A 10,824-nucleotide genomic window follows, 5' to 3' on the forward strand; every position below is an offset into this window, starting at 1 on the left:
TTCTACTTGAATTCATCAAAATATTTGTTAAGGACCTCAGGATATCTAGTTTCCACTATTTGTAGACTTTCCTTGATTTGTCTCGAGACCTGTAGGTCAGCAGACCATTGCACATCACCTACTCTAGGGAAATAACCTTGAAAGTAGAAGAATAAGCTGACTAGAAGTTGTCCAAACCTAAACCTTAAAGCATTGTCTTGTTTAATGGACTTTAGGTTCAATAGCAATTGCTTCTGCAAACAGGTACATAGGTCAAATGTAGTATTTTCTTTAATCATTCTGTAAGCGACATTCACCGCAGCAGTTGTGACAAAATTCATTCTGCTGGCATAGAATACCTCGTAACCAATCACCATGCAAGCACACTTCACCAAATTATCTTTGATGGTGTTGACGGTCATCACTCATTGGTCACTCAATGAACTAATGAGCTTTGTCATTTCAGTCTTGGTGACCTTCCTCAGAGCTGGTACCTCTCCAATGTTGCAGAAACCAGTGATGACATGAATTGCCTCCGGTGAGATGTCATGCATGTGCTCAAGGTACATCTTATCACCATGTACTCTGCTAAGGATGATGCGGATATGATCTTCTGTGAACTCTTCTAGAAAATATACTACATTATGTAGTTTCATCTTCTCAAGGACGCTGTACTCCGGTTTGATCTTCATGTCATCCCCATAGATCAAACTTAGCTAGGAATGAATCATTAGGGATCCTAGGTCTTCCAATTTGGAGTCAATATACCCTGAAACATCTTCCTCGATGATAACTTTGGCGGGTATTTGGGATAGGGCATTGTATTTCATTTTCCTTTGAATAAATTCAGCTAAATCTACTGGTACACTAGAACTAGAGTGCGATGCAGATGCCATGATAAGAAATAAATTTGAGAAATACCTTCACAATCCAAAATTTAGGGTTTACCAATGTCGCTCATAATACACCACTTTGATTGCTTGATTACCACTTTAGTGTTCTTCATTGATAGATTGAAAAAGGTCATTGGATTCCTCTGTAAGATTTTGAATTCACTTTGAATCGCTAGACGAATCACTCTTTTTTGCTCTGCTCTTGAAAATTCTTCGCTCAAAAATAGATAAGTGAAAATGATGACCAATATCCTTTTAAATAGACTCTTCACCTACCATAATAAATGCATCACCGTTAGGGCATAAACCCTAATTTTGCCTTTTACCACTTCCAATCTTCTACCGATTGACAGCTAGCATATACCAGTTAAGGTCTTTACCAATATAAACCTAGGGTTTGAAACATTTCATTGATATGTTCGCCCTAAGCTTTTCTGAAGCTCAGTTTGCCGATTCAGAGATTTCCACACTAGGTGCAGAAACCGGTTCATCCTATGACACTTCTTCAAGTTTCTTTTTCCAAGTTTTATTCATTTCCATTTGAATGGTTTCAACATCAATCTTCCCTTCTGGAGTGATCGGTATATCATCTGATAGGTTCTTTCTCAGTCTGCAAGTTCTGGCAGTGTGTCCCAGTTTGTTGCAATGATAGCATACCATTCCAGGTGTTTTCCATGGTCCATTATTCATACTACCATTCTTCCTTTTGCATGTTGCTGCAGTGTGACTGCTACCATGATAGATCAAACAGGTTGCTCTCCAACTAGTTGTCGCTTAATAACCACCTGACCGATGGTCATAGGTATTGTACCAGTTCATAGAAGGTTCTGGGATAACTCCTTGAGTCCTTGGAGGGTATCTCCCAGTGTTGTGCAAAACAAACCTGCATTCAAATGCTCTATGCCCAAACTTGTTGCATGCATAACAGTTTCCATCGAATCTGTTGGATCTAAGCTTATTGTTTAGAAAATAAGGAAAATTGTTGTAGGCCTTGCTTCTACACACATTAGCAGTATGTCCTTCTTTGAGACAATTAAAGAAAACATGTTTAAACTTTTTCTTACCTTTATCCTTAGATATTGGTTGCTTCTTTGATTCTTCAACTTTTGTTCCAGAGGACTCAAGTCCAGTGGTATTCTTTACCAGTTTTGATGATTCTAACTTTTGCTCTAGCTTAGCAGTACTATGATTGAATTTGGAAAGTATCTCCTTTGAATTAGTAAGTTCCTTGGAAATAGCAGCATTAGATTCCATCAAGGTTACATTCTCAGAAATAGCCATGTTTAGTTCACCTTGCATTTCTTCTTTTTCCACTTTACTCTCTTGGAGATGAGTGGTAAGGGCACTAATTTCTTGCTTCAGCTTGAAGATCTCGTGATCTTTGTCTTTTACCAAATCTTCAACTTTCCTTCTATTCTCAAGCTCTTGACACATTCTGATAGTCAGTCCTTCCAACTCCTTTCTCAGGTTGGCTTTAGATTCATTCAGTTTTTCAACTTCTTCAACTAGGGCATCCATGTCTGCTTCATCAAAAGAGCTATTTTCAGTAATTTCCATCAGTTTCTCAGCATGCTCTCTTCTTTTGGCCAAAGAGGCTTTATACTTGACTTTGAGTTCATCATAGGCTCTCTCAGTCTGAGTGAGATGATGAGTAAGTTCCCTCACACTCTATTCCCCCATATCTCCTCCCAAGTGGTCAGACTTATAGAAAGGTTGGCTTTGATACCAATTGATGAATACTAAGAGGGAGGGGGTGAATTAGTATACCAAAAAATACTGTAAACAAACTCTTAAACAGTTTAGCAGATAACTGGTACAACAGTTTCACTAATAAATCGATTAAGATAAATGGAAACCAAATAGCAAACAAAATATTCACCCACAAGAGCACAATCACCATAACACAAGATATTTGACGTGGAAACCCAAATGCAAAAAACCACGGTGAGAAGAAACTCACAAGTAACTATCTGCAGAATAGAAACTAGACCGGTTAAGGTAAGACCGCTTAAGGTCATACAATGTTCTTCACCGGAACAAATCCTATTAGGAATCTAGATCTCTGTTAGGAGATAAGTCCTGTTAAAGACTACCTTGTTAGAGGATTTCAGATCCACAGTTGTGAACCACCTTGTTAGAGGATTTACAAAGGCTTTACTGGGCCTACCCGGTTAAGGGTTTCAAACTTGTCGAAGATGTGAGTAATCAACAAGTGAGTGATCTAGCTAATAACACAGTCTGCTTAATTAGATCCTTGATAGCTCATTGTTAATGCATTTCAACATTACTTCAGTCTTCAATATCTCCACACTCTAACTCTTCACACAGACTTAATCTTTTCGGAAAAGATCACACATAACCTTTTCTCTATCTCTCATACATCATACATGCAAACCCTAGACATGATGTCCTTATAAAGGAAGCTAACTTCATGTCAGTCCAATAGGATTAGACTACAAGTTCCTAGGTTCAGTGCATCTGGACACATTTGGTAACATGACACAAAATCACTACCAAAGTGTCGATGGATGATAACTCATCACACATTACAGAAATACCGGTTGTTAACTCATAACAGAGTAATACCGGTTAATACAATATACCGATTACTGGTTGTCAAAAATGAAGACTGGTAGATCAAATTGTTTCGATCAAAAGTTAACTACGGCTTCAGTCCTTCGTACCGCTTGAGCTCCTCAAACCGCTTGGGGTCTTCATACCGCTTGAGCTCTTCAATCAATCTATGACCAGTAAACATCTTCTACAAATTATCAATAGTCTAAAGACTATACATTACACAATACACAATACCAGTTGGAACAATTACCAGTTGAGTCATAACTCATACATCAAGAAAGTGTGTGTCCATCATAAATAAAGTGTGTGTCCATCAATGACAAACAAAACATCATCAAAATGCCAACAGTACCAAACGAGGAATTTTTGCAATAGATTAGCAAATAATTTTTTAAGTGGATAGATTAATGAAGCACTAGCTTCTTGGGCAACTAGGTGTGTGTCCAACTAGGGAGGTGAGCTAGAAATGTCAACAACAATGTTGCAGGCAGGGGAGCCATTTTAGACAGCAATGGGTAGGAGTGTCACATTTAAGTTTTGGAGTGGAGAGGCCATGAGAAAGAGTCGTTGGATGCAATATTTGCCCTAAAATGTTGTGTCTCACCTCTTGGCCTAGACTTGTAGCAATCCACCCTAAGATTGGAGGTATCCAAGGAGATTGAGTAAACACGAGAAGATAACAAAAATAATGTAAAAATATACACATAAGCACATAAAAAACACCTTGCCCAAGAGTTTTCACAATCACGAGAACCTTCACTTGATTCTCAAAAGTAGAGACAAGGTGACTTCACAAACAATAGTGTTATCAATTCATAATCTTCCTTTCAAATTCTCATTACTCACAAGACATCCTCTCACAATATTTTTCCACACCCATACAACCAAAATTTATGAAATATTGGGTACTCATACACAAACCACTCCAAAGGAGTTAAACAACCCCATTGAGGTTCACCCTTTCTTCATCCCACACAATAGATACTCTCAATATGTTGGAGCTAAAATACAACATAGATAATCCCCGATAAAACATTGAAAGAATAAAAAAAAACACAATCATACACATGACCACTATCATTCCATTCTTTTTCTAGAGAAATAAAAAAAGGGTTTAAATCCTATCTTAACAAGGTGATCCAAAGAAATAAATATTCTAGAAGATCTTTCTTTCTTTTCAAAACTTCTCAAAAACTCTCTATCAGACGTAGCCAAATAAAGAGTAAAACTCTCTAATCCTCTGCTAATTATTTATTTAAAAAAATTCAAATAAGGAACTATTGGATGAGATGGTGACATTTTTCATAATCTCATCAAATCTTTAACTCACACACTCCCCAAAGACTTCCACAAAATTTATCTACCTCATAAATAAGGTATGTTGTAACTTGTGCTCCCTTTCCTCCAAGGTCTCTTCTCATAAATGAGTTTTGGTGATAAATGAAGATGAGGTTGGGACAAGCCCATCCCTTCATTTCCCTTGGCCTTCTAAACTCATAACCCATATTAATTTCTCACTAAGAGGGGTCATAAATTGAGTATGGTCCAAGATATAGCCTAAATTTGATTCACAACCCATGGGTGACCCACCTAGGGACTTAAAAACAATAAAAATATACAAGATAGGACATTTTTCACCAACTTAAAAACCCAAATAAATTTGAATCGAAAGCCATTCACATGAACTCAATTATAAAATAAATAACAAACTTAAATAGATTACAAAATTTTAAAATAAACAACAGAAATGTCTCAAACCACATTATGATTACAATAATCTAGCCCCTCCATGGATTGATTCTACTTAAACATGTATTAATCATATAGAGTTCTCCTAGACACCTTCCATTTCATTGACATTGAAAGATTAGTCTTACACACCTAAATTTGCATGTTACTCTATTCAATAATATTAAATAGATGAAGCGGTGAATTGAAATAATCATCTACACACATATTCATAAACACTTAAATGTAAAAGCACAATTATTAAACTTTATTTTCTTTCAAATGACAAAAAATTTAGCTCTTACAATCATATATAAAACAAGTGCCATGTAGTGGCTAGTACTTGCCTTTTTAGTATTGTAATTTAATTATTGAATAGTTAAAACCATTTAATTATTATTAAATTTTAATTTTAATTTTAAAGATAATAATAACTAAAATTATAACCATAATTTAATTATTTTAGAGAATTAAGATTATAATTTATTATTAAGACTATAATAATCTTAATTAATAATTATTTAGTTAAAATTATCAAATGATTATAAATTAAAAAAACAATTAATTAAAACTAGAGTTATAATATAATTGATCATAATACTTATGATCGTAAATTATAATAATTTACATGAGAGCCCAATCTAAAGAATCTTCCAATGGAGTATAAGTTTAGTAGAGTTTTATGTTTTTTTACCCTATTCTAGGTCAACTGTTAATGTGTTATTCTCAAGGGTTTTTGCTACAAATGTATGGGTCTCTTAATGATTGAGGGTTGAAAGATTTTCCTTCCATTTGGTTTTATTTCTTAATGTTTGTAATTATAATCTTTATATTAATATATATTTTTATCTTCTATATTAAAATTATTATATTTATAATTGTTTGAAGTGAAGTCCAACAGACTCCTTCCTTTTGCCGCCAAAACTATTGGCCATTCGACTTCTCCTTGCAAGCTCTTTAAGAGCTGATTGTAATTTATTTGTAGAGGTTAATTTTTCTGGAGCTAATTGCAGCTCTGTATATGTAAACCAGATTGGTGATTAATATATTGATTCCCCTGCTTCAAGTGTGGATGTAAGCAATTGCTGAACCACGATAAATGTATGTGTCTCATTGCCTGCGTTGTGTGTGTTTTTAATTCTGTTTATCTTTTGTTTAAATTCATTTCTTCATTCTAACAATTGGTATTAGAGCGAGGTTAGATTGCTGTTTAGATTTTGGTGGTTGAAATTCCAGAATCATGGAAGAATCGAAGATAGAGAAGTTCTCCAGTCAGAGCTTTGTGTTATGGAAGCTGCATATGGAGTCTTTGTTGATAAAGCAAGACCTTTCACTCGCGCTTGAAGGGAAAGCGAGGAAACCAATTGGGATGGCTGATGAAGAGTGGGAAAAATTGGACAAGAAGGGAAGATCAACAGTTTTTCTCTTGCTATCCAATAATGTTCTCTTCAATGTTACGGGTGATGCAACAACAAAAGATGTATGGGATAAACTCACAACCATGTATGAAATGACATCGATTGTAAACAAAGTGTTTATTATGAAGCACTTATACAAATTGAAAAATGAAGGAAGGTTGTGCTATGGCAAACCACATCAATGAATTCAATACATTGATTAGTCAACTGACATTGGTGGGGATGACACAAGATGATGAGAGTAAGGCTACTCTGTTATTATGTTCTTTACCAAGCAGCTGGGATGGTGTTGTAACAACAGTTAGCACATCTATATCCGGTAAAAATAAGTTGGTTTTTAATGATGTAGCAGTTGCTCTTCTTAGTGAGGATTTGAGAAGAAAGAATGAAGAACCTTCATCCGGTGAAGCCTTAACGGTGGTCAACATTGAAAATAGAGGTAGAAGTCATAATAGAGGCAAAAATAATTACCATAGATGTTCGAAATCAGCAAAGAGATAGAAGTTTAGAAACATAAATGGTGAATGTTGGTTTTGTGGCAAAGCTGGTCATGTGAAGAAGGATTGTAGAAACTTCAAAAGGACACAAGAGAGGGCATGGGACAATGAACCAAATATAGTTTATGATAAAGATGATAGTGTATTAATCCTTTCAACAACCAACACTTCTTCAGATTCATGGGTGCTTGATTCTGATGCCTCCTATCATGCTACCTCATGTCATGAAGCGTTCATTAACTACCATGAAGGTCATTTTGGCAATGTTTTCTTAGGAGATAACAAAGCTTGTGAAATTACAGGCAAAGGGGATGTATTGCTACCATTAGAAGGTGGTAAAACATTTCTGCTCAAAGATGTTTTCCATGTCCCAAAATTGAAGCGAAATTTGATATCCGTTGGACAGCTCTTTGACTAAGGTCTAAATGTAAATTTTCTCCCGGATACATGAAAGGTAAGTCATGGTACCATGCTGATTGTAAATGGTAATAAAGTGGGAAGTCTATACATATTTAAGACTCATGGTCAAGTGGGAGCTGCAATGGTGATTGAGGATAGCAAAGCGGATCTTTGGCATTAAAGACTTGGGCACATTAGCAAGAAAGGTCTCCATGTTATGCATATAAGAAATCAGCTACTAGGCCTCAAACTTGTTGACTTAGCCTTTTGTGAACATTGCCTTTATGGCAAACAAAAGAGAGTCAGTTTTTTGAAAGGTGGGTGTGACACAAAGACAACACCACTGGAGCTTGTATACTCAGATGTTTTTTAGGCATATCAAGGTTGATAAAACAATGATGAACGAATAGTACCAAACCGGTACTGAGAGGGGGGGGTGAATCAGTACAGGCAAAATACAGTCCAAAACTGGTTTGTTAGGAAATACTCCAAGTGACTGGCAAGTAGTGACACTGGTTGAAATAAAGTGCAACTGATAAGACCCAAAACAACTAAAACAATCATAAACCGGTTACTCACTAAGCTTTCCTCTTAGCTTAATACTATAGTACCATTACACCCTCATGCATGAACAGGTAAACTATCATCAGATCTTCACAATAGTTAGTTTAATATGTTTTATAGATAGGCATAAAACACAGAACCATCATATGCTTAATAGGTAATAACAAAGCATCACAAGATAAAAGCATCACACATGACACACATATTTTTCACGTGGAAACCCAACTGGGAAAAACCACAGTGGGGATGAATACCCACAAGCTGCTTTTTGAACTCTTTAGAAGTCTACTCTGTTAGGAGCCTTGTTCGGTTAAAGACATTACAATAGGTTCTACTAGGAACCAATCCTGTTAGGGATCACCCAGTTAAGGGATGGCTATAATACCCGGTTAGGGTTACCATGTTAGAGGATTTCAAGAACTCAATAGCTAAAGGATCTCTAGAGCTCTATAGCTTCCCAGAACTCAATAACTTCGAGTTATCTTGTTAAAGGATTTGTATTAAGCCAGTTAAGGCTACCCTGTTAAGGGATTTCACAACTGTTGAAGTGGTTAAAGATCAATAGAATTACAATGATCTGGTAACAACACTCAATGCTAATGCAGATCCGTTTTGGCTCCTCTCCACCTTTCGCACATTCACTTTGTAGGTATCTCTTCTCTCCTTTGGTCTAGCAAGAATCACGTATCACTTCGTTTGGATACACACATACAACTTTTTCCAACAACTTTAGAAAGAAACACAACATCGACCTTATAGGAAATAGACATGTCGGTAGCAAAAACCCTAAACCTGTTAGGTTAAGCAATTCAAGTGGTTCAATCCTGACCGTTGAATCATACTGCATTAAATGCAATAATCTTGAATCGATCTCAAGAAATTCTCCATCGTCCATTATCCACCGATTTCATGGCGGTTGATAACCCATCATGCATTATCACTGTTTGAAAAACTTCGCACATTCCCAAGGTGGATAGGGATAGTCTTCTTCATGCAAGATCCTTCACGCACACAGGGCTTACGTGGCAACACGATCTGTTCTCCGTTATACTACTAACTCATCACACAAAGATCACTGATTGAGTCACATAGGCTTGAGGTACTCCAACCAGAAATCCTGAAGTGGAAACTACCTACCAACTGGTAGTCATACAATGCTTCCATGTGCCGATTGCCATAACTACATGCTGGTTCACCTTGAACAAATATACCACTTCATTTTGGCATATATACCAGTTCACACATATGTTGGTTCTCTCTTCTCGCATATCACATATGCTGGTTCACATCATATCACATATTGACATCAATGACAACATACAATACCATTATGTCCTCATACCGGTTCACATAATGCCAACAATCTCCCCTTTTGGCATTGATGGCAATATACAAAGATATCTCTCCGCTTCACTCCTTCTTCCCCTTTGACAACAATGCCAAAGTGGAGGCACAAGCATCCCTGTTCCATTATGCTGCTCCCCTTGAGGAGTAGCATCCTTCAACACATCAATCAACAAAAATTTGACTATGCAATACTTGATTGATGTGGAACAAATACTTTTAGTTCACCTCCTGAAGGGGCAGTACCCCCAATTCACCTCTTAAATGCACAAATGTAGTCTTTGGGAGAGGCTTGGTGAATATGTCTGCTAACTGCTCCTTACTGGAAACATGTTCCAGTGCAATCTCTTTATTCTGAACCTTTTCCCTCAAGAAATGATACTTAAGCTCAAAACGCTTGGTTCTAGAATGTAAAACCGGATTCTTTGAAATATTAATGGCACTTGTGTTATCACAGAATATACTTACTAGTTCAGATACATGGATTTTGAAGCCATTTAAAACATGCTTCATCTAGATTGTCTGAGTGCAGTTCATGAAAGCTGCAACATACTCTGCTTCCACTGTAGACTGAGAGATACAACTCTGCTTTTACTCATCCATGAGACTACTCTACCACCGAGAAAGAATACACCACCAGTTGTACTTTTTCGGTCATCCACATTACCTGCCCAATTAGCATCTGGGAATACTTTCAGAATGAAATCATTGTTGTATGGGTACCACAATCCATAGTCAACTGTTCCCTTCAGATACCTAAGAATCCGCTTGACTGCAACCAAGTGGGATTCTCTTGGACTTTTCTGGAACCTTGCAGTAATGCCAACTACATGTGCAATATTCGGTCTGCTATGCACTACATAATGCAACTTACCAATCATTGATCGGTATTCCTTCTCATCAACCAGTGCGGAATCATCCTCTTTTGACAACTTGCAACCTGTCACCATCAGTGTACCAACTAGTTTGCAATCTTCCATGCCAAAGGTCTTCAACACCTCTTTGACATATTTGGACTGAGTGATAAAGATTCCATCTTTCATCTACTGGATCTGTAGTCCAATGACGAACTTAATCTCCCCTATGAGTGACATCTCAAACTCTTTCTTCATCTCATCAGCAAACTCATGACTCATCTTGTCATCTCCACCAAAGATAATGTCATCAACGAAAACCTCACAGATCAGGATCTAATCTCCTTCAGATTTCAAGTAGATATTACTATCTTCACTTGTTCTCTCAAATCCAATCATCACAAGATGGGAATGTAGACGTTCATACCATGCTCTAGGTGCCTGCTTTAGACCATATAAGGCTTTATGTAGCCTGCACACCATATCACTGTCTTCAGATAGGGAAAACCCATCTGGTTTCTCTATATACACCTCCTCTTCAAGTACACCATTTAGGAATGCAAATTTTACA

The sequence above is a fragment of the Cryptomeria japonica genome, chromosome 6 (assembly GCF_030272615.1).
Source record: "Cryptomeria japonica chromosome 6, Sugi_1.0, whole genome shotgun sequence".
Classification (NCBI taxonomy): Eukaryota; Viridiplantae; Streptophyta; class Pinopsida; order Cupressales; family Cupressaceae; genus Cryptomeria; species Cryptomeria japonica.